Here is an 8118-nt window from a genome sequence, read left to right as displayed (position 1 = left end):
CAACCTGTGAGTAGTCTGAGCTGTCCCACTGGGGACCCAACTGGCCAATCCCAGTTGAGCAAAGCAGCTCCTTCCTTCCTTCCTTCCTTCCTTCCTTCCTTCCTTCCTTCCTTCCTTCCTTCCTTCCTTCCTTCCTTCCTTCCTTCCTCCTTCCCTGCCCCCCTTCCTTCTCTTCTTCCTCTCCTTTTTTCCACATAGACTATCATACCCTTACCTTAGGGTGCTCTGCCCAAAGAATTGTAAATTTTGATGGTTTAAACCTAGCAAGATAGAGCTTCCAAACTGTTTGACAGTAAGCAATACATACATCACAATTCAACAGACAGATGCAATTGCCTGACTATATATACATAGTTGCCAGACAGCATCTGGGTTTTCAAAGCCAGGGGAGTTTCTTAGTGGCTTCCCAGAGTCTCATCTGGCCAAACAAACACTTCTAATCAGTAAGTGCCCAAAGTAAAACCTCACCCCTCAGAGTATTTATATACTTTTTAGAGTCAGAGGGCATCACAACCCTTGAGAACCAGTGCCTCATTAACAAAAGCTGTGGGCCTTCCTACGAATTTTCCCTAATCAAACTCCCCTTAATGGGCAGGCCCACTCACAGGTAGGGAAGATATTTAATCACACTAAAATATTTAACAATACAAATACATATACTGTTTCTAGTGAAAGAAACTTGTTTCTGTACTTTACTCCTCGTAAAGACCCTTAGTTAATAAAGGCAAGATTCAATCAAAGGCATTTGATTATACAAAAAAAAAAAAACACAGCAAAAGATCATAATTTGCTTACCATCACACATGATCCTCTTCAAGAATAAATCACAACACCTCCATCATCCCAGAGACTGACAAATTCCATTATACACTATTCTCTCCTTTTGAATTTCTTACTCTTTTATACTATGGTTGCAAGTAGTGGAGAAAGGGATTGGAAAGCACAAAGAAAGTATAGGTTTAGAAGCATATACTCCAAGGTCAAAGGCCAAAAGAAAAGTCTCACAAACACCAAACTAGTAACAATAGCACTTTTGTGTTAGGAAAATGGTACAAGATTCCTAGAAAGATATAACAACAAAGACACCATTGTTTGATGGCCCTCTAATCATTAATTTTGGGCAAATAAGAAGACGTACACACCAAAGGTCCCGGAGGAGGAGATCCAGCACAAAACTCAAGTCAAAAAAAGATTAGTTATGGATGATTGGCTTTTTCATATGCTTCCGTTTCCAGATACAATGCAATTAGATTCAACAAGCATTTATTAGGGCTTACTATGTGCAAGGGATTATGCTAGGGGATGAGCATACAAAGACAAAAATGAAACCATTCTGCTACTTTTTTTTTTTTTTTTTTTTACAGAGCAAATTTTTTTTTTTATTAATTTTTAACATTTATTTTCACACAATTTTGGGTTACAAATTTTCTCCCCTTTTATCCCCTCCCCCCCCAAACCCGAGCTTTCTAATTGCCCTTGTGACCTATCTGCTCTCTCCTCTATCCTCCCTCCCTGCCCTTGTCTCCGTCTTCTCTTTTGTCCTGTAGGACCAGATAGCTTTCTTGACCCCTTAACCTGTATTTCTTGTTACCCAGTGGTAAGAACATTACATTTGGTCCTAACACTTTGAGTTCTAACCTCCTTAGCTCCCTCCCTCTCCACCCCTTCCCCTTGAAAGACAGGCAATTCAATATAGGCCATATCTGTTTAGTTTTGCAAATGATTTCCATACTAGTTGTGTTGTATAGGACTAATTATATTTCCCTCCATCCTATCCTGTCCCCCTTTACTTCTATTTTCTTATGATCCTTTCCCTCCCCATGAGTGTCGACCTCGGATTGCATTCTCCTCCCCATGCCCTCCCCTCCATCCTCCCCCCCACCCTGCTTGTGCCCCTGTCCCCAACTCTCCTGTATTATGAGATAGGTTTTCCTATCAAAATGAGTGTGCATTATATTCTTTCCTTTAGTGGAATGTGATGAGAGTAGACCTCATGTTTTCTCTTGCCTCCCCTCTTTATCCCACCACTAATAAGTCTTTTGCTTGCCTCTTTTATGAGAGATAATTTTCCCCATATAACTTCTCCCTTTCTCCTCCCAATATTTCTCTCTCACTGCTTGATTTCATTTTTTTTTTAATATATGATCCCATCCTCTTCATTTCACTCTGCACTCTGTCTCTATGTATGTGTGCATGTGTGCATGTGTGTGTGTGTGTACTCCCACCCAGTGCCCAGATACTGAAATGTTTCAAGAGTTATAAATATTGTCTTTCCATGTAGGAATGTAAACAGTTCAACTTTAGTAAGTCCCTTATGATTTCTCTTTGCTGTTCGCCTTTTCATGGTTCTCTTCATTCTTGTGTTAGAAAGTCAAATTTTCTTTCCAGCTCTGGTCTTTTCATCAGGAAAATTTGAAAGTCTTCTATTTCATTGAAAGACCATTTTTTCTCCTGAAGTATTATACTCAGTTTTGCTGGGTAGGTGATTCTTGGCTTCAGTCCTAGTTCCTTTGACTTCTGGAATATCCTATTCCATTCCCTTCTATCCCTCAATATAGAGGGTGCCAGATCTTGTGCTATCCTGATTGTATTTCCACAATACTTGAATTGTTTCTTTCTAGCTGCTTGCAATATTTTCTCTTTCACCTGGGAATTCTGGAATTTGGCCACAATGCTCCTAGGAGTTTCTCTTTTTGGATCTCTTTCATGCGGTGTTCTGCGGATTCCTTGAATATTTATTTTGCCTTCTGGTTCTAGAATCTCAGGGCAGTTTTCCTTGATAATTTCATGGAAGATGATGTCTAGGCTCTTCTTTTGATCATGGTTTTCAGGTAGTCCCAGAATTTTTACATTGTCTCTCCTGATTCTATTTTCCAGGTCAGTTGTTTTTCCAATAAGATATTTCACATTATCTTCCATTTTTTGAATCTGCGCGGTATGTTCTGAGGTATCTGTCTTTCTCGAAAAGTCCTTAGCGTCCATCCGTACCATTCCAGTTTTGAAAGATCTATTTTCTTCAGTGAGCTTTTGAATCTCCTTTTCCATTTGGTTAATTCTGCTTTTGAAAGCATTCTTCTCCTCACTGGCCCCTTGCACCTCCCTTGCCAGCTGAGTTAGGCTAGTTCTCAAGGTGCCAATTTCTTCAAGATTTTTTTGGTTCTCCTTTAGCAGGGAGCTGATCTGCTTTTCATGCTTCTCCCTCACCCCTCTCATTTCCCTTCCCAGTCTTTCCTCCACCTCTCTAACTTGATTTTCAAAATTCCTCTTGAGCTCTTCCATGGCCCAAGCCCATTGGGTGGGCTGGGACACAGAATCCTCGATTTCTGTGTCTTTGCCTGATGGCAAGCATTGTTCCTCCCCATCAGAAAGGAAGGGAGGAAGTGTCTTTTCTCCGGTAAAGTACCCTTCAATAGTTTTATTTCTTTTCCCTTTTCTTGGCATTTTCTCCAACCAGTGGCCTGACCTCTGAATGTTCTCCTCACACACACCTCACCTCCTGGTCCTCCCAGCCAGCTTGGGGACTGAGATTCAAATGCTGCTTCCCGCCTTAGGATTTTTGGCGGGGGCAGGGCTGCTATTCAGTGTGAGAATTAAGTTCAGGTGGTCAGGGGCAGGGCCGCCTCTCAGGCATAGTTCCCTCTGGGGGTTTATGCACAGACCTTCCACAATGGATCCAGGCTCCTGCCCGTTTGGGGAGCCCCCCGTCCACAGCCGCCTCTCAGCCCCCACCTCCCGGGGGGGCCCGAGCCTTGGGGGCACCCCACTCCCCTCTCAACCCGCCAAAGAGACTCTCTCACCCACCCCCGTCAGTCACCTGTTGGTGGGGGGGCCCGTGCCACCGCTGAAGATCCTGCCTCCGGAGCCCTCTCAGATCTGTGCCTCTCGGTCCGGGCTGGGCTCCGCGTCTGCAGCGCGACGGACCTTTTGCAAGAGGTTTGCAGGTCCCTCTGTGGGTGGGGGGACCTGCGTGGCCACTGGAGATCCCGTCCCCGTAGCCCTCTCGGATCTCCTCCCCTCAGTGTCGCAGCCGCAGCAGGGCTGCGCTCCGCTCCCCGTCCCGGCGCCCAGTCCACGGCGCGAAGGACCCCCCGCGAGAGGTCCGCAGGTCTCTCCGGAGCAGGAATCTCCCTCGCTCCAATACTCCATGGTCTCTGGGTGCAGAATTCGCCCTGGCTTGGTCCCCTCTAGCCGTTCTGTGGTTTGTGTGTTCGGAGCTATGTGTATGTGCGTCTTTCTACTTCGCCATCTTGGCTCCGCCCCTCCATCCTGCTTCTCAAGAGGAGGCAACATGTATATGCAAAATGTATATGAAGTACATAAAATAGAATTTCAGGTGGTAGTGATAGCAGTGGTGGTTCTAGCTCCTGGGTGGAAGCAGGCTAGGCACTTAAGCAGAGCTTTAAAAGATCTATGGGTATTATGAGGCAAAGATGAGGAGGGAGTGAATTCCAGGCATAGGGCCTAGGTTGTGCCACGCACAGTGACAGATGGATTATTGTGTGCAAAGAACCGCAAACAAATCAGTTTGTCTGGATACTAGAGTGCATGAAGGGGAGTAATGTCCAATAAGCCTGGAAGGGCAGGTCATAGCCAGATTGTGAAAAGTTTTAAAAGAATGTACAGAAGAGAACAAAAGAAAATGTACAAGGAAGCAAAGAGAAGACGACAGCTCTCAACATGATGCATAGTTTTTTAATACATAGGCTTTCTTGAAATGGAAATTTATTGCTATATATTTTGAATCTTCTTTTACATTCTGCTGTACACCTGAAATTTTTTTATTTTCTTATTTTATCTTTAAGTTTTAATATATAAATTTGTTTCTTTTTTCTTATTATGTATTTAAGTTTTAATAAAATTATAATTTTAATTTTAAAAAGTTTTAATAATAAAAATAAAGCTTTAAAAGGTAAATAGGAGTAGATGTTCTTTTTCCAGAGGCAAGAGGGAGCCAACTCTGGTTTCCTGAGCAGAGGCATGACATAGTCATTTAGGAACATGAGTGTGGGAGCTGTGTGGAGTGTTGCTTAGAGAGGCTGTAACAATCGTCTAGGTAAGGGTTGTTGAGGGACTGAATTAGGACAGTGGTCTTGTGAGTTGAGAAAAGAAGACAGATTCAAGTGATAACTGTGGAGGCAGAACTGACAGGACATGGCAAATGACTGAATATAGGGGTAGAAGGTGAGATGAGAGAGAGGGATTACTTGAGATTGGCTCCAAGGTTGAGAACTGGGAAGATGGTGGTACCCTCAAGAGACATACAGAAGTTAGAGAGGAGGGTCTGGGGTCAAGCAGAATGCTTTTCACTTTTCACATGTTGCAATGCCTTTGGAACATACAGGTGGATATGTACAAGATGCAGTTGATATGAGATTGAAATTCAAGAGAAAGACTGGGGATACAATAGTTGTTTATATAGATGTCACATAAGAAGCTCTGATATCACTGGGGGAGAGTATAAAGACAAAAAAAGAAAATGTCCTAGGACAGAACTCAGGAATATACTCACATGGAAGTGAGACTGGGATGAAGATCCTGCAGAGGAGAATGAAGAATGGCCAAGTAGGGTAAGAGAACCAGGAAAGAGAAGGAGAGCACCCAGAGAGGAGAGGGTGCTTAGGAGCAGGAGAAGTAAGTGGTGTCAAGTACTTCAAGAAGATCAGAAACAAAGGCTAAAGACTAAGAAAAGGGGGCAGCTAGGTGGCTCAGTGGATAGAGTATCAGCCCTGGAGTTGAGTTCAAATGAGGTTTCAGACACTTTACATTTACTGGTTATGTGATCCTGGGCAAGTCACTTAACCCCTATTGCCTCACCAAAAAAAAAAAAAAAAAGACTATGGCCAGTGGATTTAGTTGATTTTGGGCTGTTGTAACTAGGTTGCCCAGTGGTTAGAACAACAGACATGGAGATAGTATGGATTATAATTTATCATTCATTAATATTGTCTGAACCTAGCTTTCAGCTAAAAAAAATTATCTAACCCTTAAAGTTTACTGGAAAGGTCAGGCTGACCTCAGAGACATTCCGAGGAAGCTGGATGATTATAAGGAATGCTTAGATCCCTCCCAGTGCTTATTTTGGATCTCTTCAGATCTTGTTTTGGGTTTTCCAAAATAAACTAGTTTACCTGCTAACGTACATGTCAAACTTCCCTTCTCTTGGAGACTACCTACTACCAATAAGGCCAATCAGGTAAATGTTCTTATACCCTTGTCTGAACTCTATATCATGTAACCTCATAAAGATTTGGTGAAGGAGCCAATCCTTCTTTCTAGCTCTTTCCCTACCTAATAAATGACCTAATACATTTTTTTCTAAAACTGTTTTGGATTTGGGAGTTTGTTCTCTCAAACAACAATAGGAGGACCTAAGTTTGAATACTACCTCAGATACTTTCTGACTGTGTGATCCTAGCCTAGGCACTTAACCTCTCTCCCTCAGTATCCTCAAAATTAAACTGATGATAATAATTGCACCTACCATTCAAGGTTGTTTTAAGGTTTTATATTGCTTACAAACATATGTAAAGTGCTTTGTACATCATAAATTGCTATATAAACGCTATGACTACTATTATTGGGTCTTAGAGCATTGCAGAACCTCCTGGATGAGATCAATAATCACTTAAAAGAGTTTGGACTAATCATCCACACAGTAACAGTTAAGTGGATGAAAAATGCCTATTTCTAGATGCTTTCACTGGTATACATGGTTGGGATAGGAAATACAAATGAATAGTAAGTTGGATCCAGAATTAAACAGGAAGAAGAGAATAGTTTAATTGTCCTGGAGTAATTGGAAAGTTCTTTTAATGACTCCATACTTCTCCCTGAAACAAAGGCCCATCTTTTTTTCACACTTATAGTCTATCCATGTGGTGTCCAAAGAATTTAAAGTAAGGATCACACCCAAAAGGCAAGAGAGAGGCTCATGGAAGGTGTAAGCAGGCTGTAATACATTACCAACAATTTTTAAGAAGTGGGGTAAAAGATGACATTGAATAGCTGTATTAGTGAAAAAGAAGATAGGCCAGTAATTCAGCAACAGGAAGGAGGCAACTTGATGGATAGCCTATAGTCTCCACTGGTATCTTCTCAGCGTCAAGGGAAATCAAAGAAGGCTCTTCTGGTTAACTAATGGGAGTACGAGGATAAAATCAGCATAGAACTAACAGGTCTGCAGCTAGGTGGCTCCATGAAATGAGCACTGAGCTTGGAGTCAGGAAGACCTGGGTTCAGACACGACCCAGACACATACTGATTGTATGTCCTGGGGAAGTCACTTAACTTCAGCTTGTATTAATTCACTGGAGAAGGAAATGACAACCACTCCACTATCTTTGACAAAAAAAGTTTATGGACAGTATGGTCCATGGGGTCAGAAAGGATCATACATGACTGAATTAACAATAACAAAGTAAGTATGAATGAATTGCAATTTACATTATTGGAGGAAATATCCATTGGTGAAAGCATAGAAACAGTGAAGTATTTGAGAACTTCAAGATAGAATGTCAGAGATGTATGGACTCTCATAGGTCATCTACTCTACCCCTCCCCCATTCTTTAAAGATGAAGAAACAAATGCAGAGAAACTGTGACTTGTTGAAGGTCACAGAGGTAGGAATTACTTTAAACCATCTTTAGTCTGAAGAATAGATTGTTGCTAAGAAAGCATATAGAAAAAGGATATTAACAAAGTATATAACAGAAGTATATTAACAAAGGAATATGCTACAGATCATAAAAACCTGAAAATAAAGGAATCAATTCAGTTTCATAAAACCCTATCTTAGTATTATATATGTGAAGATGAGCTAACCAATATTTAAGAAGCATATAAATAAAATGTCAATTAAAATGTAGTGTCATAAGTCATACAGAAAAGAGAAAGAAAAAGGTGAGGTGGGGTGGAAAAAATTAAGAATGGATGAAGTTAAATAAACACTAGCAGAAGCAAAATAGCTATGTAGCAAAAGTCTGCAATACAATGGGGAAGAGAGAAAAGTCATTAAGTATTTATTGATTGGCCACAAGGTACATAGAAGAGGTAGCTGGGTTCCACAGCACAGAACAAAGTCAGTTTCTTCTCACAGAGCATTTGTGATGTAAAGAGAA

The sequence above is a fragment of the Notamacropus eugenii genome, chromosome 7 (assembly GCF_028372415.1).
Source record: "Notamacropus eugenii isolate mMacEug1 chromosome 7, mMacEug1.pri_v2, whole genome shotgun sequence".
Lineage (NCBI taxonomy): Eukaryota > Metazoa > Chordata > Mammalia > Diprotodontia > Macropodidae > Notamacropus > Notamacropus eugenii.
This window is presented reverse-complemented; position numbering follows the sequence as displayed.